Source organism: Streptopelia decaocto (genome assembly GCF_964273445.1).
Source record: "Streptopelia decaocto genome assembly, chromosome: Z".
NCBI classification, from domain to species: Eukaryota; Metazoa; Chordata; class Aves; order Columbiformes; family Columbidae; genus Streptopelia; species Streptopelia decaocto.
Window position 1 is genome coordinate 39238913 of NC_138657.1, and position 25154 is coordinate 39264066.

Genomic DNA, 25154 nt, shown 5'->3' on the forward strand with positions numbered 1-25154 from the left:
TATACTACAGATAAATACGTCTTGTCAAAAACCATCCTTTCTCCATATTACTGATTTGCTGTCCTGTACAGTAGGCAGAACTGCTAACAGGGTAGCAACAGAAGGTTGACTATTTTCCCCCATGTGCTTCTTTGTGTTGTTTTCAGATTGTATTTTGTGATCTCATGTGTGCAGCACCTGGGTTATTGGAGAAACTCCCTGCAGAACACCTACTACAGTTGTGTTTCCCCTTCTGCAGTGTGAGCACATCTCTGGGGAAAGAGCATGACATCAATTTCAGCTTGCTGAAGTGAAAGCTTTGCTCCTTCAGAAGATAGGGGGTCAGCCATCTGCCACTGCAGGCTCCTCACTTATATGCTGGTATATACTGTTCTTCTCCTTCAGCCTGGATTCCCGTAAGTTCTTTATCATGTGTTTAGGTATTTTAGCCATGAACCTAAAACACAGGGATTTCCTTAGTGTGCATTCTTTGGACTACAGGTCCTGAATGTCATAACAGTGCTATTTGATATCTACTTTACTCCAATGGACAGAGGATGCTGGAGAGAGAAGGGATTGTGTGAACCGGCTGTGAAAGGTGTTTCAGCTTGCAGTATGCTTTTTTCCTCACAAAATGGCAGTGCCAGCTGTGGTGGAGAATCATGAAGATGCTTTGATCCAGGGAGGAGAATGTCATGACGCTTTGTTGACTTGAAGGAGTTGCCATGGGAGCGCTGCAGTCCCAGCTGTCTAGCTAGATCTCTAAAGGCTGTTTCTCAGTCCTGCGTGCTCTCAAGTTTTAGAAGCACACACACTAGCCCTGGTTTCCCTAGCAAGGCTGTGAAGTGAAGGCATCTTTCTAGTGATAGCACAGTTGTCACAAAGATATGCTCTTTTTAGTTCTCAAGTCGTTTATACTTACATCAAAGGCTCAACAAACCTTTGTATACCATCAGTGAAAACATATACTATGGACAGGCTTCTGGGCTATAAGTCTGCTGAGCTATTAAAAACAAACAAACAAACAAACAAATTCAGGCAGATAGCATCTAGACCTTCAGACACTTTGTATTTCAGACTTTCACACAAGACCAATGCACAGAGGTCAACCAAAATCCTCTTTGTTCTACTGAACACATAGTTACTGTAAACCTGTTTTCTTTTACATGTACACTGGATCTGTAACACAGCTATAAAAACATATATATAAGCTGAAACACACAGATGAGAGAAGAAAGCAGGGTGTATATGAACATATGAGACAGCTTTACAATCTCTGCTTTTTATATCTTGAAAATCATCATGAATATATTATGTTCCACATGAGGAGACACATTTTGCCCAGGCTTACATATTCACTTTTACTGGACTTACTTGGGATGTAAGCTGTCCGAATCTGATCTTGCATTGCAAAATCATTTTTACCACAGTACATTTAGCAGGTGCCCTTTCCTTTTACTTAACCATCCTGATGAGTGCTCGGTATTACTAAGGACAGCTTAGTTTAAGAAGCATTCCACTTATTTTTTAACATAGTAAGAATGGAATTGTCTAGATAAGTATCAAAACTTCTTTTATGGTCTTTTTAGAAAGAAATCAGAAGAACATTAGAAAGTATACACTACTGTAATTCAGTCAGGAATGCTTCTCTGCAGGGACTTTGGAGTCAGGTGTTCACACTGATTTTGGGGGTGAATACTTTTCCATTATAATCATTCCATTCTATGCATGAGTAGATTCTGGATTTGCTATAAGATCTTGCAAATACGAGTAGAATAAGACAAAGTGACCTACTCCGTCCTGCTCTTTGTGAGCTGACTATAGCTCCCACAGCACCTGGACCATTTTTACTAGAGCTACGGATGGCTGATCTGTAAATGAAAGGGTCAATAATTATCTTTTAAAATAAAGCATACGTGTTCTTCTATCTCAGATCTGGCCACAGTACATGTTTCACACTCAGCCTGCCTGATGTCATCAACCCCAGCTCCCATGTCGTTCTGCTATGATGATCCCCATGCAAATATGTTCCCAACAGTCGATAGCAGGAAAGCATGTGTTCATGTCCATGTTACCTGGTGAGCTGTAGACATCTATGAGGAAACTTTTTGCCACTTGAAACTTGCTGGCTTACAGCTAGCAAATCTTCTTCCAGATTTCTCAAAATTAGTGTCAAATAATGGGACTTAATCTGGAATTTTTTCCCACCTTTGTATTTTGGGATACTCTTTTAAAATCTCCACAGATTCAGTCAAAATTGGAATTTAGAAAGTCATTGTGCTATTTATTATCCTCATAAGGAAGGGTTCTTTGGATTTTAGTGTAAAACTCCAACAAAATAGACTTAGATGCTGCCAGCAAAATGCAAGATAGTCATTCTTATGGTAATTTCAAGGAAAGTAGCTGACTGTACAGAAGATCACAAAGATTTCAAAAATTATAGGAAGAAAAACTAAGAAAGCTGTTAGACTCCTCACTTGCCCACATCAGGGGGAAAAGCTGTTCACATTGGAAATAATGTAGAGAGAAAACCACATCCATGGCTCTGCCAAATGATATGTACACATCACAATGAAAGGTGTGACTCAAACTAGTTTATTTGCTGATGTTCTGGGGTGGGACTCAATGTGAATGAGGCTTTCCAGGTCCTGAACAGGTTTTATAGGATGTACACAGTTTACACTGCTGGAGCTACTTCAAATTTTGCTCAGCATCTGTGATAGTATCTTCCTCTGACGTCGACCTATTCTTACCCAGCATAGAGCAAAAACTAACAGGAGCACATGACTGGAGAGTGTAGTAGAACTAGTGCAGATCCTGCCCACTATTTCCTAGAAAAGAGCTTAGACCCTGGAAGAAGGTGCTTATATCAAAAACATTTACTGTTTTTGCAAGAGATGCATTGCACTTTAACTAGCAATAATGTGAACATGATGCACTGTGATTGTATAATAGTATGGTAAAAAATTCTGCATGTGGTAAAATCTGCCTTGTGTCTTTAGCTGACATAAGAGGGAGAGAAGAGGAAGGAGATCCAGATCTCATGGGAAAAATGTTGCTATGACAATTTACACCAGCTTAAAATATACTCATGAATGTTTAAAAGCCAAGCTAGTTAAAGCAATATTCCCATTCCAGGATAAAACTGAACAGTTCATTCCAAGTTCAGAAATGGGTAATTCTGTGGAAGGTACTTTGTCCTTGAGTTATGTCTCTATATTCAAAGAATTCAGTCTCTGCAATGAGCACAAACATTTAAAAATTGAAGTTGTATAGAAAATATATAGGTTTTGCATACGTTTTCTATGGTGAATTGCATGTTACTGCATTTACAAAATTTTTTGACCATGTGAAATGTTGTCTGTGTGCGGATCGCTCCCCAAGACAAGCAATCCAATGATGCTGCTCTGAGAAGATAATCTTCCAGGGTGTTGAAAGACATGATGTGACTTTGTCAAACAAGCAAGCAAGGATACAACTGCACACATCATGATGTCATGTCCAAACAAGAAGTGTGTGGGAATAGTTTTCAAAATGTCTTTGTTGTTATTTCTACAGTACCATTGTCTGCAAAGTGGTCTGGAATTCCGGTTCCTAAATAATTTTTTTCAGTTGAAAACACAAATGAGGATGTGACAGGTCACACATACACCTCCTTCTTGTCGCAACATTTCTTGTGCTTGGGTACTATGTGTTGATGGAGAAAGCAGGGTCATTACTTTGTCTGTCCGATGTAGGAAAAAACAAGTATTTTGAAAGGCTAAGAGCAGCATTTACATGGCCTAAATTCTAGTTCAAACCCTGTGCCCTAGTGTTTGCTTGTGGCTGGACATAGGTTTTCAGTCCTCGGATTAATCAAGCATTCGAAAGTATCTACCTATCTCTGCTGAATGCCAGGAGCCAGCAGTACCATGCCAAGAAGTGCTACTCTAACTTGGGATCCCTACCGGTGTTTACATCATGAGACCCTGGAATTAACTGTGGGCTTTAACTTTTCAAAGCCTTGTTGAGGGCATGTGGGATTTCCTACCACCTTTTTCAAAAGGCAGATCAAAACCCTAAGGCTGCTTCATTGACATTCATTCTCCTTATACCTTATATACCTTGTATCTTCTACTTTTATTAGCCAAGGCCATTTGAACTAGACATACATTCAGGTCCCAGGGGTCACAGGAAAAACGCTTCAGGTCCCAGACACTAGCATATGGCCTGATGAAGATGCTTCTGATCAAGACAGTGAAATCATGTAAGTATGCCCAGGAAATTTTACTGGAGCTATTTACTGTTTTTTGTGTGTTCTCTGAAATTCGTGTAAGAGGATGCAGTTATTGGAAGAAATGAAACTTTTCATTTTTGTCATGTTTGGGAGAAAGCATGTTCTAAAAAATGGAGAAATACAGGTCAGAATTGAAAAAAGTGTGTCAAACTCAAAAGGCCCAACTGTTCTACTTGCTGGTTGAACTGCTAGGCAAAATTCCCCAGACTTCATCTATAGGAGGACAGACCAGATGATTATAATAGTAGTAAAGTTAGAAAAATCCATGAAACACTGTAACCAGAATAGTCTCTTTATTTTTATCCAGGTCAAGACTCAGATGTTTGATTTTGACTTAATTTTCTTCTGCCTCTTTCAGATTAGTGTGTATAAAACTCAGCTTGTGGAAACTTGCTTTTACTTAGTTCACCCAGGCTTTCAAATTATTGCATATGTGTAAAAATTCAGAAGCAGCAAAATTATTTTTCTTGAAATATTTGGTGTTTATCAGCAAACAATTTGAAAATAAGTTCACAGTCCTTGCACTTACCTTTCTTTTAATGCACCCAAAGAAAGAAATCTGATTTTATGTAATTTTTCTAATCTTCTTGATTTTATCTAAAAATCAACAAATCACTCAGGAAAATGAAAGCCTCAGTGCTTTGCTTACTTTCTTTTTTAAGAGGTATGTTATCAGTTCCATGAAAGTTGATAACTTACCTTTTTCATTTTCTTTCAGCCTAATTTTCCCGTGCATTTATTACTGGGGGGAGTACTGTCCTTAATGACATGTTAAAACCCACCCCGGTACACTATTTTGTTCTTAGACATTATTTTTCTTCATGTGTTGTAAGGTCTACAGGCACTCATCATGGCTCGCTGTCCCATTGGAGTAGAGCTCTGGTTATACATATGTTTATGCTTGTTCCCAAGGTCATGTATGGTTTTGCTGAGGTAGCACTGTTGTTCTGAGTCCTCTGGTATTGTGTACTGTTGACTTAGCCTGAACTTTTCACACAGCCTTCCTGCACACTGCAAAGTCCCTGATGTGTTTTATGTAGTTCACCATCCTTTCTATAGATGCTTCCTTTATGCTCACTCATTTGGCAGGGTTTATCATTCCCTAAGGATAAATTGCAAAAGGGTGCTTAATGCTGTCAACATGTGGATCATCTGTCTGCCAAGCTGAAAGATGGTTGATCTAGCACGGTTTCCTAACCCAGTAGTTTCTGCATAGTAGGATCAAAGAAGTACATCTATTTTTCCAGGTCTTCAAAAAAACAAGGGAGACTGGAGGAGAGGAAAATAAGAAAATAATTCAGGAGAGTGGACACTTTTAGTAGAAATACATCTCAAAGCAGTGGTTGACTCTCATAGAAGCTTGTCGTCATGACAAAAACAATTATCCTTACCATCTGTTGGAGTGGCTGTTTGGGGATCTATCAGTGTAGGCACAATACAAACTTTTCTCATTGCAACCCATTTAATATCCACCTCTGATCACTACCCCCTATGTCAGCTACTGCATTAAGAGGGTAACAATATACTATCAGTCTAAATGCCTATATACAAATCTTTGTGAGCAAGATGAAAACATTTTAAAGAAATGGAACTGGAGCTGGAATTTTCATTCCAAGAGAGAAAAGGCTGTTACAGAGGCAATCAAATCTCTATTACAAGGAATTATTAAAATGTTCATGTGCTTATGATAAGGCTTTTGATGTGGAAAACCAAAATGCCAAAGGGTTGGAGTGTATATGTTGGTATCTGTGTTTTTTATGAATTTTTGTGAGTGTTGCATATGGGTGCAACAAGCAAAGTTTGTAAAGTAATAAGGCCAAATCTTACAAAATAGAGGAGAGAACATTGAGTTACTTATAGCACTCTGAGGCTGTCACATGCTGGTGCTTCAGAATTCTGTATTGAGATTCGTCACAAGCATCCTTGAATACTTGAATTACAAAGATTTTCTTTTATATTTGGGTTCCTAATAGTGGGGGTTGCATACTAGTCAGCTTGGAAAATAGGCTAAATATAAACATATCCTTTCAATGCCTAAATTGGAGCTATCATCTAGGGAAGCCAAGTATGTGGTCTTGGCTGTGCCAAAGCTAATGTGTGGTGCTGCTGTAAGGGCACTGGTAGAACTAGCAACTCTCAAAATAGAAAACCTTGGAACTCTGTTTGAGGCTTGCATGTCTTTAGCACAGTATTTTCTGTGACTTTATATTGCCTTTTAAAGTAGCAGAAAGGAATAACTGTAAATTATAAAAAAAATACTTAGAGTATTGTATAGCATTGTGTTGTTTTATTTTTTTTTCTATTTTATACTGATGTTCTGAGGTAAGCAGCTGGCTACAAGCACCACAGGAACCCCTGTCATACCTCGAAATGGGGGCTGCTTTTTGAGAAAATGTACTCAACAAAAGTATAAATAAAATGTAGGGCAGTCTCATTAAAACTGGACTCCATCAGCATCAGGCTATGAAAACAAAATATTAAAAATTATAATCTCAAATTTAAGCACCAGCATAAGCACCTCCCAGTATGGGGAGGCAGGGCAGAGAGCTGAGTCCCCAGAGTATTTTGCTTGCAGGCTGGATTTCTTTTTCACTCCAAGCTTTATAAACTTACCCTTATTTCTAAACAGGCTAAGATGCCAGAGCTCAGTTGGGCTGTTTCTGGTGGGCATACCTGTCCTGTCTTGGTGGCTTTACTTTGACATGTATTTTTGCATTGCTTTGCATTGATTACCAGTCCAGTTGAGTCTGATGGTGGAAGCCATGCCTGGTACTACTGCTGCTAATGCAGAGTTCAAGAAAGGCCTTCACTACATAGTGTGCAGCAGTATATTTGCAATTCCAACCTGTCTGGATCCCTGGGATGAACCTGCAGGTAGGGACAATGGTACTGCAGCATTAAGAAAGTTTGGGTGAGTTTTGTTATATTTGCTTTTCAGGTGAAGTATGGAATTGTATCTTTCTATACCAGGAAAAGGTAATGAGACAAAGAGCAAAATGACAAAAGTTGCAACAGCAGGATGAGATTCTCAACAGTAGTTACGGAGTGGAGGAGTGAGAAGAACTTGTACCCATTACTCCTTGTCTTTTCCATGTGGCTGATTCTAAGAAGGGGTTCTCCATCTTCTTTGTAGCCACCCTTTAAATACTGGAACATGGTGATAAAGCCTTCCCTAAGCCTTCTTTTCTCAAGGATGAACAAACTCACTTCTACCAGCTTTTCCTCACATGGTGGCTTCCCAGGCATTTGATCATCTGTGTGGCCCTTCTCTGGACCCTCTCCAATCTGTCTGCATATTTTTTGCCTAGGGGGGACCAAAACTGAACATATTATTCCAAGTGTGGCCTGACAAGCACTGAGTAGAGTGAGATAATGACTTCTCTGTCTCTGCTGCTGATATCCTTGTTGATACATCCCAGCATCCTGTTGGCCTTCTTTGCTGCAGCAGCACCATTTTCACTCATGTTGAGCTTGTCCACCAGGACTCCCACATCCCTTTCAGAGAGCTCCTTTGCAGCTGGGTAGATCTCAGCATGTGCTGCACGCCTGGGTTATGGTTTCCCAGGTGAAAGACCTTACATTTGTCTTTTTTGAACTTACATCGTGAACTGTTTTCTACTTCTCCATGTAGATTTCTAAATGGGCACATCTCCATATTTTTGTTCTGTTTCTAGAGCTGCTATAATCTGCCACCTGGTGTAGATCATGAAAAATCAAATTTTAAGCGTTTCCTGTTTAGAAAGTGCTGTTGATTTATAAAGTCAGAAAGTGATTTTTGGCTTTGTTACATACTTTAAAATTAGGATCTGTGGCTTTGGTTTGCTTCTGACACATACTGAGAATTACTTCAATTTTCTTCTTATTTCAGTGTTTAATAGAGATATAAACATTGGTTGCTACCTCTTAACTATTAATGTTTTCATTCACAGTAAAATAGATTCAATAATGCAACAGACTAAAACAGACAGCACTTACCACAGTTTGGTCCATGTTTCTGAAATAACCCAAAGGATTTAAAGGTAATCCTCTTGCCTTCTAGTATTGTCCTACAGCAGTCCTTGCATCTCTCACTGACATTTGGCAAAATTGCTATAAACACAATGGATCTCTTACTTTTAGAATTGTCAAGAAAGGTTTCCATTTTCTAAGTTAAAAATTCCTTTTTCTTCTTCCTCCAATATGAGCACCAATAGAGCAGAAGACGCTCTGATCGAGCAAATGCATGGGCACAGGTAGCTTCTTTCAGGTAGAACTGATGGCCGCGGGGGGACCAGGGTTTTCAGTACAGCTATTTGGGAAGGAAGGCTTATGCCAGAGTTAGTGCTGACCTACGACTCAGTCTTTTAGTCTGTTGCTCTTAGACAATTTGCACACATGCAGGTCCTCATTATAGCTTGAGCATCTGTCTTTGTCTGAAATAAACAGGAGTTTATCCCAATGGCAGTCACATGCCTAAACACCATTTGAGGACCTAATTTCTGTACTTGTGATTGTTCCATTAGATTGGTGAACTATTCTGCCCTTTCTTCCTGTGTTGTTGTAAGACAGATGTGTGCCCATTTATGAGCAGACCTGGTACAAAACATAGGATCAGAAGGCTAACACACAGCTTTTTTAACAGAGTGTTATTGTTTTTACTGTACTTGAAGACGAATAATCACATAACAAAGTATGTTAGCACTGAAAGACTCAAACTGTAGTAATGGGAAATGTATATGGTCTTATTGCCATTTTTCTTAGATAATGTTATATTCGTTCTCTGAAATATTCTCTAGAACTTCAGTTTTATTAGACCTACATTTTTACATGATTTTTATTTCTAAGAAAGCTGTAAATTAAGAACACTAGTCTTTCTTATAATTACAGTATTTTTTTTCTGCCTTTTAAACCAGGTTGTTGCAAACCCTGTGATGACCTGCATAGTAATGCAGATCAAACATCACCACAATTACTCAATCCATGCAAATAACCCCTGTGGTGAATTAAATCTTGACTGCATTTAGCTGTCAGACTTGCAATTCTTACAGCTCTCCCACACTGCTACTGAATATAGAAGCAAGTGTGTGACATTAAGAACAAAGTAATGTTAATTTACCATTAAGTACCACTGTAGTGCTTACTAGGTACTTACTAGTACTTATTAGTACTTCCTTTGAATAAAAACCTGTGGAGGATAGATTTGTCAGTGAAGATCTGCCATTAGCTCATATGGCTTGCTGGCTAATATCTCAGGACAGCACGGGGGATGTCACCAACGTGGTCTCTGATATGTGCTCAGCATCTCCTCTTATTCACCAGATCAGCATGAACTCCTTATCTGACAACCTTGTTACCATATCATTATGGGGAAAATATTCCTATCATTGACTTATTTTTATGCTGCATTTGTTCTGTTAAAGTAGGAGGTGGGAAATGTGCTAAGAAAAGAAAAGAAAAAAGTGGACACCAAGTTTATAAAATAAAATTAAGTAACAGAATTTTCTTGAAATTTTGATAAATTCGTCAGCCTTGCATAGAACTGTCATTTTCTTACAGAAATAATACTAGATACTAATAATTTCTCCGGTAATAATACTAGATGAATAGAATAAGAATAAATCACAGAGCACTAGCAATCCAACCAGAGCTTACTCAGCAATGAACGTTGATTGTTGATTTAGTAATCAAGGTCTGACTGTCAAAAACCCTTTCCCTCTTTTTCGATGCTTGTGAGTTTTCATCTGACTGAAGATACCTGAAGCCAGTTGTAGAGCATTCTCCCTGAAATGTTGTGCACCAACAATTTGATGCACTGAATGTTGAGTAGCTCTCTTATCTGTGAGAATAAAATACCTGGAAAAATCATCTTTAAAAACTGATCAATTATTTTACCTTTACTGTTAAAAAGATTGGTGCGATGTAAAACATCTGACTTGAGATGAGTTCCACATCAGCAGTAAGCTATTATATTTGTTTCCACTTTAAAATTGCTGAGAATTAGCTCTCTTTGTCAGGTTTCAGAAATGAACAGGTGATTTGGACCAGCTGGGTCAATAGGCTGAGGCAAATTGCATGAGGTTCAACAAGGCCAAGTGCTGGGTCCTGCACTTGGATCACAACAACCCCAGGCAGCACTACAGGCTTGGAGAAGAGTGGCTGGAAAGCTGCCTGGTAGAAAAGGATCTGGGGGTGTTGATTGACAACTGGCTCAATATGAGCCAGCAGTGTGCCCAGGTGGTCAAAAAGGCCAATGCCATCCTGGCTTGTATCAGCAATAGTGTGGCCAGCAGGACGAGAGAAGTGATCGTGCCACTGTAGTCCGCGCTGGTGAGGCCCCACCTTGAATCCTGTGTTTAGTTTTGGGCCCCTCACTACATCAAAGACATTGAGGTGCTGGAGAAAGTTCAGAGAAGGGCAATGAAGCTGGTGAAGGGTCTGGAGCACAAGTCTGATGAGGAGCAGTTGAGGGACCTGTGGCTGTTTAGCCTGGAGAAAAGGAGGCTGAGGGGAGACCTTATCACTGTCTACAACTACCTAACAGGAGACTGTAGCATGGAGGGTGTTGGTCTCTTCTCCCAAATAGCAAGCGATGGGATGAGAGGAAATGGCCCCAAGCTGCACGAGGGGAGGTTTAGAAAAATTTCTTCAGGGAAAGTGTTGTCAGGCATTGGAACAGGCTGCTCAGGAAAGTGGTGGAGTCACCATCCCTGGAGGTGCTTAGAAGGCGTTTAGACAAGGTTCTTAGGGACATGGTTTAGTGGTGGACTTGGCAGTGTTAGATTATGCCTGGACTTAAAGATACTAAAGATCTTTTCCAACCAAAATGATCCTATGATTCTACGATTCTAAGTATGTGGAAAACAGACTGTATTTGGGATTCAAGATGAGAGCTAGAGTCATTGAAAAGGATGTTACTGAAGGATGTAATACTGCGGGTAGCCTCCTGTTCATAGGACATCTGCTTTTAACTGTCATTGGTTACATCAAATTAAAGTAGCCTCCACGTTGTCTTGTATCCTTATAAGCAGCCATAAGGCCTCTCACTGACAGCTCCCTTAATGTATACCCTCCCTTCCTAAGTAGGTAACATTTCACAAATCCTTTTCTAGTGCTGCAAGTGACTCAAGAGGAAAACCAGCCTGAGACAAACACAGCCATTCAGGAAACTGAATCAAATTAGGTCCTGTAGCTCACAAGGCTTGAGTAAATGCATTCCAATACCTACCAGTTAGGGTCCAAGAATTATTCACAATTTTTACTCTATCTTGTGTAGATCTTCAGTAGTCAAGGGGAGGGGGAGCACGGGCCAAGAAGTTGACAATTTTTAAACTGAAAAAAATAGGAACCCATTTTTTCAGGATTATAATATTTTGTCATGATGCAACCAGCTGCTACAGTAACTTGAGGTCAAGTTTTCGTTTTTTTCTTCAGAAAATGAGGAAGCATATAGAAAAATAGATGAGCTTTTTTAGTGAGATTTTTTCATTTTTTATCTGGTGTGTAGATTTTTAGCTCAAGTATGATTTCAGATGTGTATGGCCTTATTTAATATGTGAATTCTCCCTGCCCACCCTTCCCTCTATTTTTTAGGTATTCCTTCATAGATCATTTTCTTGTCTCAGACAGTATCGTTACTTCATATACTCTGCATCCTTGACACTTGTCCCAGAAGCATGCAAGCTGTACTTTTGTTTTATTAATTAACCTAGTGAATGCTTTGAAGATCATAAGCATCCTCAAAGTGCTGATATAATTATCACCTTTTCTACCACGTATGTTCCCAGGTGAAAATGTGCTATAGGTTTGATTAACCCAGGATGGTAACAGGCAGGAGTCTCATAACATATAACATAACATAACATAACATAACATAACATAACATAACATAACATAACATAACATAACATAGCATAGCATAGCATAGCATAGCATAGCATAGCATAGCATAGCATAGCATAGCATAGCATAACATAACATAACATAACATAACATAACATAACATAACATAACATAACATAACATAACCATAGTTAGTTTACAGTTTAAAGCATAGCTTGTAGACCAAAGTGCACTGATAAAAATGAAAACATAAAAGTATACCAGTGAAGTTATAGAAATTGTCTGTATACCCATGTACATGTAATAGCATGGTGCCCAATACAGCAAAAAGGATTAAATGTTTTTGGGGACACAGGGTTACATTGCCATCTTTTTGTAACAGGGTTTTTTTATGGATTCCACATACCCAAGAGCACTGCTTCCAGCTCTCCCTCTTGCCTTTAGTTGCTTCCTTCCCATGTGTTTTCATCTGTGCAGTGCTCCATGTGGAAACACTGCTGAAAAGCTGGCCTTATTTATATTGTAAAGTTATATCCTCAAACCTTTACAGGCAGTCCCAATAGGCCCTGCAGCAAGGTGAGAATTCCTGAACATGACTGCTGACAATGTGAGTTTACTGACCAGGACAAAGTGGCTAGGCACATCTGGAAAGGTACTGGACAGCTGGGATTTCAAATAGGTGCTTGATGTCTTTGAGTCTAAGCTAAGAACGGTTATGAATGTACTAGTATATACGAGTTTCTCTGAGAAGTCAATAAATAAAATTGTACTTTACCATGGGTTTGTTGGCTGTAAGCCAAATCAAGGAAGCGGAGACAGCCAGCAAGGTGTATATAGTCACACCCTCTTGCACTCACCTCAGATTTTACCCCCAATGCACGTAATTTCTGCTTCATGCAGCACACTATTTTTCATACTATTATGGTATGTCACTCCTGAACTCCCATCCTACAAATAGTTAATTATATGAAAAAGCCTATTAACTTCAGTAAGAGGACTACTCATGCACAGAAAACTGTAGCGCTGGGCCAGGTGCTGATAAAGGAAAGCTGATCATGCTGTTTCAAAGGACCAAGACTATCTAAGGTCTCCATATAAGTTTAAATTAGTTATCCCAGGAAAGCTAACTAGGAGTTTCAATTTCTTTGTTAGTGATAAATCTCCATCATTTACATTCATTGGCTGCAACACACTGGAGTCTCTGTGGGTTTGCTTTTATACAGAGTGGGATTTTATTTTCTCAGTGTACAAGGATTCTTGTTTTCAGTGAAATTCTCTATCATTTCCCTTTTTCTCGAGCTTGCTTTTGCCTATTCACAAGGGTTGTATGTTTTAATGAACATTATTTTTCCTTCTGTCTCAGCCTGTCAGAAAAGTTTAGTCAACCCCGTGCCTTGTGACAAATGCACTTAGGAGTTGGATGCAGCATATGAGCAGTGTGCTGTCTTTGAAGTTGCTGTCTCTGTAAATTACTGAGGTGCAGGCCAAAAACATCTAGCATTCCCATAAGGGGAAAGGTGAGCATAGATTGCTTAATACTGTCCAGTCCCGGCAGGGCTCAATGTTTGACTTCATCAGAAAATGTAGTTAGGTAATGTAGTTAGGCATGAATCATGTCTGCATCATGTGTGCAGAGATATATGAACCAGTCTTCCGTCCGGGCAAGGAGGCAACAGCCCCCTCCTCAGTCCCATTCAACACCTCCCCTTCCTGGATACGCCACTGTGCTCCTTGTGGCATGACATAATTCCAGGTTTGCAACCTGCTTGCGTGGTGGCCAAGCACATTGTCTTCCTGGGAAGAGAGAAAGGAGCTCCCATTGCAGAGTGATGTGCTATTTGATGACCCTCACAACACTGCCACGGCGGCCAGCCAGTGAAGGAAAACGCTGTAAGCCAGGGAAGAGGCTCTGATAATAAGAAATTATTTGCCATGTGAAATATATAAAAACGTACAAAATCCATTGCATTGAGATATCCCCTGTAATTAGTCTGCTGTGTAAAGCTAATGGCAAAGATCGATAGACAAAAAAAATAGTTACTGTTAAGAGCACACAGATTTCTAAGCTACTGTCTGGTCTTCCATAATGATTTACACATAGAATCATTGAATAATTTCAACTGGACGTGTAATAGGTCTGAAGAATTTAATCCAGTGTGCTTATTTCTAAGAAGTTATTGCATTTTTAAGTGAATAACCTTGCTTAGCCTTTGCCTTTGTTTCTTATAATGTTGCCTGATGGATGATGGAAACAGAGGAATTAGAGTGCTCCCAGCTTACTGCTATATTTTAAAGAGGGTGGCATGGCCCAGTGGGTGGATCCTCCACCAGATAACCCAGAGTGTCTGATTTCACACCTATGAGCTTCAGCTTGCTGTGTAGTTGAAAAAGGAAAGGGGAAGGGGAGCTGATGACACCTCCTTTTTTGCAAATGTTTGAGACAAGAACAAAAAGCTCTGTTTAAGAAGCAAGAATGACCTGCATCTGTATCTCCTGAAGCAGGCTAGTTTTGCTACATGATTCAGTTCTCCTGTCTCGCTGTCAGTCTTGGAACTGACAACACGTCTTTAGTCTGAACACATTAATTCTGATCTGTCTGTTCAACCCATTTTTCAAGGTCATTGGTTGAATGGCTAAACATATCAATGAGGGTATACACAGGGTTTGGCTGAACAATGGTGTAAAATTTTCCTCTGTAATGCTACCTGTTCTTCATCCATCACAGTCTTTAAGTGAAAGGGATTCCTCCGCCTGTGAATTGCAGTTGTTACAGAAGGAAAGTACTGAACACTGTCAGCCTAATCTTTCATAACATCTCTTTGAAGACAGAAGCAGGAAGTCTGAATTATACCTCAGCTGCAAACACAAAAGGCAGTGAAGCCATATTAGTAGTGAAAGTCCATTTCAGTATAAATGTAAAATATTAAAAGAATCTATGCTTCAATATCTTTGGGAGGCTGAAAGGAACATGAAATCCATTTAGTATTTGTAGATGAATCACAAATATTCAGATGCTATTGAAAGGCTGTTTTAGAGCCTTCAGAAACAACCAGGCTACAAGCCCCCTGTTTTGTTCTCTATTAAAGGAAAAAAAACATTTAAATGCTTTCAGAGGTGATGTGAGCCATTGTTTTCTGTTAGAGCAACACCTAAGAGTCCTCAGCAGGGACTCAGAAACTGAGTTAGTTCCCTTGTATTTCTGTCCAGTTGCCTGCATGCTGTCCAGATTTATGAGAGGCAGTATCTGTCCTGAAGTACTTGAAGTTTTACTGGGCAGGACAACAAAGTTCTGGAAGTACAGACAAGGATGAGTGAAATGAGTAGCCAATACCACTTAACACCTGGGAGTAGATATTCTGAGTCCTAGAGAAATGTCCTACCCATTAAAACATGGTCTGCCTTTTAAGACACAGAATCTGTTTGAATAGTTGAGATATTCAGAATTACAGTGCAAAGGAATCAGAAAATGAATAAAATGTTGTGCCTTAGGGTAATTATGGTGGTGCTAATCATGCTTTAGTATCCAATTTATTTTTATAAAACAAATTTTTTTTTTCAAAATTGTTAAATCTCATATTAAAACCTAGAAGTACAATGTGATTCTTTAAGATACGTGTAAAAATGAAATGATTTTATCTGCCTTGTGGTTTTTCACCTGATATAACATGGATGTTATATTAATAAACATAATAAACAGAACCAATGGCATCAAATGCTCATCAGTTCTCCAAATTTAGGGCATTGTAGTCTATGTGTGGGCACGTGTTTTTCTCTCATCTAAATGATGGCGCAATGTAGAAGAATAAGGTAGCATGCTTTAAATGAGTGTTCATATTTTCTGATGCTGCAGTTTTCAGAAGCCACTAGCAGCTGGATGTGGGAATGTCAGATGGCTTGAAACAGTATGATTCTATCTTGTAAGGACAGGCCTGTTACACCTGCCAACATTAATGGGATTTTTCAATATTTTTCTTTCCCTATGGCACTGAAGGTGATGTGAGAAAGACCCTGAATGAAGGAATGGCCATGAAATATTTCTGCAGTGTTTTTTTTTTCTCTGTATAATATGGAGGCTGGGTGAAACAATTTCATGAACTATTATGAACTGGTGCTTAGACTGGCAGTTAGGAGATGGAGCTATCCTGGGTGCAGCCTGTACTTTCATAATGCATGGTTACATGTCCTTTCTTCTTCTCAGTGGTGAATAATTCCATGGAAATTATACAGACTTCTAAAATAAATCTCCTCAAACTATCTACTTGATTTCAAATATTTTGAGTTTACTTGGGGATCTAGGCAAGAGAGAACGTATTTCCTGCATTGATGCCTGAAGATTTGGGAACTTTGTTCCAAATTCAAAGCATCACGTTAGTAATGAAGATTTCTCAATTTGCATTACAGACATCCATAAATCAGGTCATCATAAATACAGTATTTCCAAAGATGGACATCATTTCACCTGGAGGTTTTGTTTATGTCCCCTGCTTGTTTTTTGGAGGTTTCATAAATGAGGAACTAAGCTTTGTTTTTCCTATGAGGGGATCAGTTGTCAAGCTTCTGTCCCACATTGAGTCTCTGATAATCTGGTTGGATTAATTCTGCACTCATTCATTTCCTGCAGCAAGGGCAGTAGACTTTCCCTCCACCATTGGATAAGTATCTTCAAAATGTGCTGTCTTTTGCAATTCCTGCCCCTTTCCTTGTGTTTGAAGAGCCATTGGCAGGACAAGCAGAAAAAAGATTGATCCTGTTGGTGTTTATGGACTCTGGCGACATCAGCAAATAATTTGGCAAAGAAAAAACATCCAGCAGATTGAAACATTTAGTGCTGTGATCATTACCATGACACTGTATGCAGTTCAGGTTTTATTTCAAGCTGTGTTTACTCTAGCCCCCTGAATGCATCTAGACTCTCATGAATCAAAGCAGTCACAAGCAAAAATCATTGATGTGAACCTTATGTCCTCGTTAAGGTCTGGAGTGCATTTGCGACAAATCAGAAGAGATATTTTTAACAGTTTTCTTCTGAAAGGAATCCATATATCCCCAAGCCGTTCTGCATACTGAACCAAAGCTCAGAAGGAGGGAATTACTGTGGATTTATCTTTGTAACTACACTGCTGTTAAAAAAAAAAAATGTTAATATACCTGTAGCCTTACATGGGGATAATACAGGAAAGATTACAGTTGTTTGCTGCAGTGATGCCATCGTCGATCCTGTAATGCACTGACAGCAGTCCTACTGGTGGCAACGGATCATCCCTACCTGTAGGTACTGCACCTTACAGCAAGCATTCACAAACCTGCATTTTTAAACAGTAGTCCCCTACATTTCATGGAGGCTAGTAGGATAGGAGAATGTATATATTCTTTCTGTTTGCAATGGTTCTTACTAGAAGCAGCACTCTTCAGCTGGCTTTGGTTTTTCTGTCTTGGAGATTTCATTGTGGAATAGAAGTGCATGTTTGGAAATCTGGCATATTGAATTAGTAATTGGTTCATTTTAATATACTGTGTAAAGTACATACAGAGTCAATAACACCTAGTCTCCTGAAGTGTTCTGTACTAAAAGATGATTGGTGTGCATTCAACATTTTGAGTCCTGGCACCATATGCAATTACAGAAACACTGATGGAAAAATTTCAAACCCAGCAATGATGTAGAGTAAGAGTTCTGGTTCGTAATTAGTCTGTCCCATCTAGTTTTGGCTTTTTATATTTTTGAAAAGTACTTTTTATTAATCTGATAAAAAGAAGCATAATGGTAAATATAGAATAGTAGCAGTAAAAAGAACAAAACCAGTCTTGCTATAAGTATGAATGTAATTCTGATAGCACAGCTTCTGAAGCTCTCTGGGGCTGTCTGAAAGAGAGATACAGTTTGCATAGAAAATTGAAGAAAAGCAGAGCTGATACTGATCAGTGTCAACTGTAGAGCTTTGTAAATGAAAAGACTGATCACATGTCAGACTTGACCTGGCATCTGCTTAAGAAGAAATAGGATAGCAAGCAGTGAAACTCATGAGGTGTTGTGGACAGTGCTGGGACTCTGCCTCAAAAATGCCATCTGCTCTTATAAATCTGAATATTTTAGTGAACATGACTGCTGAAAAACTGTAGCAACATCCTTCAAATGCATGCATTTCAGATTTTGCTCTCATTGAATAATAAACCTGTGATTAAACCACAACTGGAGGCAGTGGAAATCAGCAATTACACATAAAGAAACAAATGCTTACGTAGGAAGTGAGGGCAGCTGTCTTAGATTACCCCAGTGTTCACAGGTGTTTGTGAACCCTACAAATAAACATGTTTATATTTTTTCACTGATGCAGATGGAGAGAGTTTTGATGTGACATGAACTTAGCAGAACATTATAGTGAATAATGTCTTGGACATAAAATTAGATAAATTAAGAGTTGCCTGCCTTGCAGGTAGTGTACATGTTCTTGTCCTGATACTCTCAGCTGTCTATTCCAGGTTAGGAGTGTGATCAGTTGAAATGGGCCCAGTCCTGAGTGAGCCAGATATCAGTTACACAGTTTGGAATAAAGAGTGGAGCACTGGAGAGTTAATCTTGGATAGGAACCCATAATGGTTGGATGGGTATTGGATAGGTATTTCTCTTTAAATTCAAACCATTATATAATCCAGACTGACCTACCATATGTAGACAGTCCTCCAGAAAGTGAGACTGGCATGTTGTATTCAGTAGGTCATACAGTCCATCTCTTTACTTCAGAGCTGAGATTAGGTGAGTGTCTTTCCAGACTGCACATGCTAAGTAATGGTTAGACTTAAGGTAAGAGTGCAAAAGCTGTTTAACACCAGCTAGTTATGTAAACATAGCTGTTACAATACTCCATTTGCACTTCTCCAAAGTGGATTAAGCAGAACACCTCAAAGGAATTGTTTTCTGTGAAACGAGATAACTCCCACGAAGAGTTATAGAAGAACAATGACGGCACATTAAATTCACATTGAGCTTATTTGACAATAAATTTCCAGTGTTGCCGGATCCTGAGAGCACAGAGCTCATAAATGGTTTGTACACGTAAACTGTGGTGTGGTTGCAGCACACAGGCAGCTGAACAGCCTTGAATGCTCAGCAGAACCACAAAGGGTTATGATAGACAGCAGCAAAGCTATTGTTGGCTAATTAAGCAATCATGCTGTTACACAGCAAGACAAATGAAGGAAGGGAACTAGAAGATGGGGCAGTGTTAAAATAGCATTGTCAGCTGGAAAGCTGTGGTACAGAACATTGACTGACTTTGTGACAGGGATGTAAAGATTTGGACTCAGAGACTTAAAGATCACTTCACAGAGTCTTGCAGTGTCTAATTTGTTTACATCTTTTAAAAAACAAATGGCCAGACCTCTGTGGTATTTTCCTTAGCCGTGCTGCAGTGCCAGCTACCAAAGTCCTTTTCTCTCCCAGCTACAGCTGTAGGAGTAATGATCAAGCTCAATGTGACTTGCTGTGCACACCCTGGAGAATGGTGTTCTGGGTTGTCTGTGCATGTGGAGGTGGTTGCCTTGGCGTGATGTGTGAGCTGTCTTGCAAAACACTGCTGCAAGACAGGTCACTCTGCAACATCTCTCAGACTCCTGGGCTTTTGCTGTGTTCTATCATAACAATTATGTGGTGACTGTGAATTCAGGTTGGTGGTTAATGGACATCATATGCTTGGATTTTTCGTTCCTCTCTTTGTCTTTACTTGTGTTTTAAAGCCATTTTAATACCTCAGTCACAGATTGTGTGTAAGTCTTAGAAGAAACAAGGCTTGTTATTAAGACAATCCCCAGTATGGCACTGCTGTGGATGGTTTCTTATTGCAGATTTTGTTTCCTGGCAGTACTGTGGTGCTTCAAGTACTTGTTTCATAGGCTCATGTCTGTTATGGCCTGGAAGTCAAGCACCAGACTGACTGAAAATAGATTATATGGGAAGTGGATGGGTGTGCTGTCCCTCACAGCATCTGGGAGGACAGAGCTCATACTCCCAGAGATTTGTGGTAATCAGACACTTAGCTGCACCTGAAGGAAAAAGTGTTTCCTACTGTTGAAAAGGGGTAGAAAGGCTATAAATTACTTTCTTTGATGGTATTTTGTAATTGCTTATCACGACTGGGGCCAGAGGGCTTTGCTCAGTTCAGAAAGTGGCTCATGTTTAGATGGGCAAATGGGACATAGACAGAAGAAAGCAACCTCAATTGCCCTCAGTGCAATGTTCTGCACCCAGGCAACATTGCAGTACCTGGACATCCTTACTCAGGAAAGCAGCTCCGTTTGCTCAGTTTCTCCCCTGCAATTTTGGGCAGTGCTTCGTATATACTTTATCAGTCTTGATGGCTTTGTACTGTAAAAGTTTTATGTGGAAAGGTACTGCTCTGCTGGGAGTGCTGGGAGAACAGGGACATGCTTACCAGAGCTGTTATGCTAAACAGTCTGGGTGAGTCCAGAGCAGAAACTCATAGGCTGGGCTCTGGAGCTGTTGCTGAAGTTCACTGCTTGTTAAATCACAGTACATCATGTCGTAAGGGGGAGGGAATTCCATTCATGTCATGCAGTTATCACCCATGAATGAAGCACCTGGGATGTGCTTGCACACAGATATATTTGCAAAGACTTCATATTCCTGAGGCTGCACTGACCACACAAGATACTGCAGGAAACAAGCATCCTGGGTTCAGCCCTTGTTCTAGGCAGAAAATTTCCCTGAGACATCAACCTCCTCACTGGAGTTTTTCAGATTTTCAGGTCTCCTCTTCTGTAATTTGTTTTGATTTTCTAGTGAAACCTGTGTGATGAAATGAGGCAATCATCGCATGTGGGACTTGAATAGGCCAGCTCCTGCTTGCCATTAATTAGCTGGGTTTCAGTTCTTGATTTCAAACTATTAAAATAATTAAGTTTGTATGAAGGCTTAATCACAGAAAGTAACCTGAATCTTACAGTTAGTAATGTCAGTAAGAGTCCCACCAGGCAACACATTTCCACTTAGCCGCTTCTAAGCGCTGCTTCTGATGACCTGCTCATGCTGTCTAATTTGTCTGCACAGAAAGCAGAGTGTCGATTGCAACAAACAAATGAGGAAGATTTTTCTCATTTTCAACTGGCATATTAAAAAAAACCAAAACCAACATCTTGACATGAGTTTTCCTGCATTTTTCTTTCCTCTTCTTTAGGCACAAGCTAAATCAAGCCTTATTGGGAGAGAAGCAAAATAAAAAAATGACTAGATTTTAGAATGATTCAGGAAAGGGAAGGGAGTATCCTCCCTCTGAGTTCCTTGTCACTGTATGGCTTTCACTGCAACAGCTCACAGTGCAGTAATAAGTAAGTATAGCAATCCAGAAAGAGAGAATCAGAGTATTAAAGCAAGAAAGGGCCAGAATGAAATGTAAAACTATGTTGAAATAATGATAATGCAATTATATCAAACAAAAGGAAAATCTTGGCCTGAGCTTGAATCTGTTTGAAATGGAGGGCATTTAGAAACAGGCAGCAACAATAATCAAAGCTGGGCAGATATTTTTAAACAGAGGCTGAATATACCCTGTTCCGAGTTAGGCAAGAGATGGAGAGCAGTGGCAGGATAACCCTCGGTGAAGTAGAACATCATAAGATATTTCGGGGTTTCTGCTCAATCTTGCTCCGCTTGTGAGACCAGGAGGGGACACAGAGTGAAACCAAAAGGAAATATTTCTTACCCAGCAGGTAATGAGCCTTTGACACTCAGTGCCACAAAATGACATTGCGCTCACCCATGTAAAAGGAAGTTTGAAATCTTTCCTGGCTATGGAGGATAAGATGAGTGGAACAAGAGAGTCTTTTAACTAACGATTCAGTTTTAGGCGAACTGCACACCTTACATCCAAAGACTGGGTGACATAAAGGATGTACCTTGTGATTAGTTCCTTACACTGGCAACGTAATACTGGTGGTGCAACACTTTCAATTTCATTGCCATATATGCCCCATCTAAGAAGGTTCTATAGCTTTATTTTTTTTCCTATATGAATTTATCTATGTCAATGTAGTTAAAATCTTTGCTGCAAGAGCAGAACTGACTCAAACCTTATCAGAAATTAACAGGACAGTCATTCTTCTGTGACCATCAAAACCACAGTGGTGCTGTTAGCATGTTATTCTGAAGCAAGTGCTGAAGGGAGATAAGGTGTGTACTATGTCACTTTTAGTGTGGCTACAATTCTTGTTTTATTTAGGGGCTGCTGTAATTTTGTTGTATTCTTTCAAAGTGGCCTCCATATGCTCTAATGCTGTACATTCATAGAAGCAGGCTTAAGCAGGTTTCAAAGTGCTATTATCTCAGTTTGCCAGTATCTGAATGGATCTTTCTTGATTTTCTGTCTCTTTGTATTTTTCATACCATCCTAAAAACTTTATAACTATGCACAGACACACTCTCACACACACGTATATATACATATACAACACACATGCTTACAGCATGATCAAATTTACATAGCTGTGTGTGGAGAGGTCAGTGGGTGTGTGTTTAATACTTTTTTGATTGGGGTTAAAAAGAAAAATCTGTTTTCTGTTGAAGTTTCCGTTGAGTTTCAGACAGTCTCTTCTGATTATTCTTGTAAATGGCCTTTATTGACACATAGACATGTGGCTTTCCAGATCTCCTTCTCTGCTCCTGTGATTTCTTCTGCTGTAAAGAAAAGACTACTGAACATGATTTATACTGGAGTGTACACAGAAGTACACGGCTCCAAAGAAAGAGCTCCTCCTGTTCAGCATGCAGACATAGAAACTCACCTGTGCTGACAGTCTTGGACACTTTCAGCTTCCCATGCTGGCCAAAACCATTTGCTGTTGCCTTTGGAGTAAAGTCTAATGTGCTGGCTGCTGTTGCACTGGGATGAATTAGTGGTCAGAGCTTTTTAGGACATATCACAGGGAGGCTGTGTTATGAAATTCACCAACCTGAAGAAAATGATCTTCACTATTTTTTCACTACAAGCTGTCATGCAGGCAGCCAAGTTTAGAGACAACAGTGTTTCTACCAAGCTGCTTGGTCAAGTGAATACTTGAAAAACTGCTATTGTGTCTTTCCTGCTAGTGGAGCTGTACCCCTCCTAGTTGCTGGGGACTCTGGGCATAAAATAACATACCATGCCTTACGTCCAGGGAAAAAAAAAAAGAAAGAAACAGGTGGAAGTAGTCTCTGATAAGTGTTGTAAAGGGTCTTTGGCAGAGTTAGAAATAAAACACACTTCGTCTGCATCCTTTATCTGCATCAAAGTAGTGCAGTTCCCACAGGAGCACTAACCACACCATTTAGGTCATCTAGTCCTCAGTCCTGGGGAAGCTGCTTCAACCGTACAAAAACTACAACCTATAAATATTTGGCAGAGTTGACATGCAAGACTCTCACAGCTTCCCACAAATGTTCTGGGGCTGACTGTAAAAATTCAAAATGGGAGGGGTACAACCCAGGAAATACACTTGTGGAGGCAAGCAGTGCTAGTTTAACCCGAAGTCTGAACTTGAATAAATAAGACTTTCTCTGTTAGTTACAGATATAAGGCCTTAGAAACTTTCAGGTTAGCTTTTCTCTGAAATGTAAAGATTTGGTTTTCCAAGACTCCCAATGCTTTTGCCAGGCAGAAGACCTATGTTGCAGTGAAAAAGCCTGGTGCACTCTTTCCCAATAGATCACAGGAAAAGAGGGATTAGCAGTGAGATCATAAAAATGCATGATGAATGCAGAGCTGCTCTCTGAGGGTGCAGGGAAGAGGGGCATTTTTCAAATTATTTCTTTGCACATGTGTTCTTGTGTGTAAATCCCATCTAATGGAATGATCTGAGTCTTTATGAATGGCTTTTCCAATAGCATCCGTCAGGGTAAATTCAGAATATGCCTCTAAAGTTTCATTTTTGCAGATGCCAAGCACTAAAATCAATTGAAGTTCTTGCTTGTCTGAAATGGCACTACTCTGTATTGAATAAGAAAGTCAGTAAGCAGCCCTCAGGCTGAAAACACAGCATTCCCAGGGGGCTGGTGTGACCAGTTTGAAGGAGCCCACTGTGAACATGTTGCAGTCTCCTTCCTCAAAATATTTTTTAGGATATTCTTCTCCCCACTGTATAAGAAGAAAGATCCTTTTTGTATTTATAGATATGTTAAACCTTCTGCCTTCTGTCAAGCTACTCCTTGAGGAATGCCTTGCAATGCCCTGTGTTGTGCCCAGTCCTGTGACGCGGTTTTCTTACCAGCCCATCCGTGCTGAATGGCATATTGCCTTTGTTGACCAGCTTCCCCTTTCTCTAAATGAAGAAGAGGTGGATACAAGTGATAGGTATTCACAATAACAACTTGCCACCCATAAATATGGGCAGATACTCTGTTTGTAAGGCATCAGCCCTTAGTGGACTACATCTCTCCTGCTTTGGCTTGCAGGACTTGCCACAGGTTCTTAGTGACTTGGCAGGCAACACACATCTCTTCCAAGTGTTGCATTTGCTGAGCAAAATCAGATGTCAGCAGCACTGACTGGAGATGTTGAACTATAAAGTGATGCAGTCTTGGTTTGACAAAAGTCTTAAGAGTAATAGGCAGGGAAGATAACAAGAAAAAAATCTTTCAAGCCCAGTACCTGTGGGACCTGAGGTATCCTTGCTGGATGCTTTGACATTGTGTAATTAACAAGTGGCAGACATCAATTCCCTGTGGGCTGGCCAAACAGGGTCAGATGCATTAAGCTGTGAGAACTCATGAGAGGCAGGAGGAGTGCTTTTTTCCCCTCTGAAGGACACTGATGGCCCTGAATACTTGAAAGAGACAAAAACAGATTTCCTAGTTCAGAGCTGGAACTTCTATCAGTTGTCCCAGGACTGAATCGAGCTGAGCTCTCATGGTTTTACAGGCACATGTTACTGGTTGGCCACTGGCCTGCTGGCTGTTGGCCACAGAGTGTAGCTTGCCCACCTTCTTGTACTTAGACTTGATTGGATCTGCTTGCGAGGGACCAACCTGCCTAATTTGCCAAATAAATCCTGTATTCAAAGGAACATCTTGAAGTAAAATTTTCTGCAGAAATGG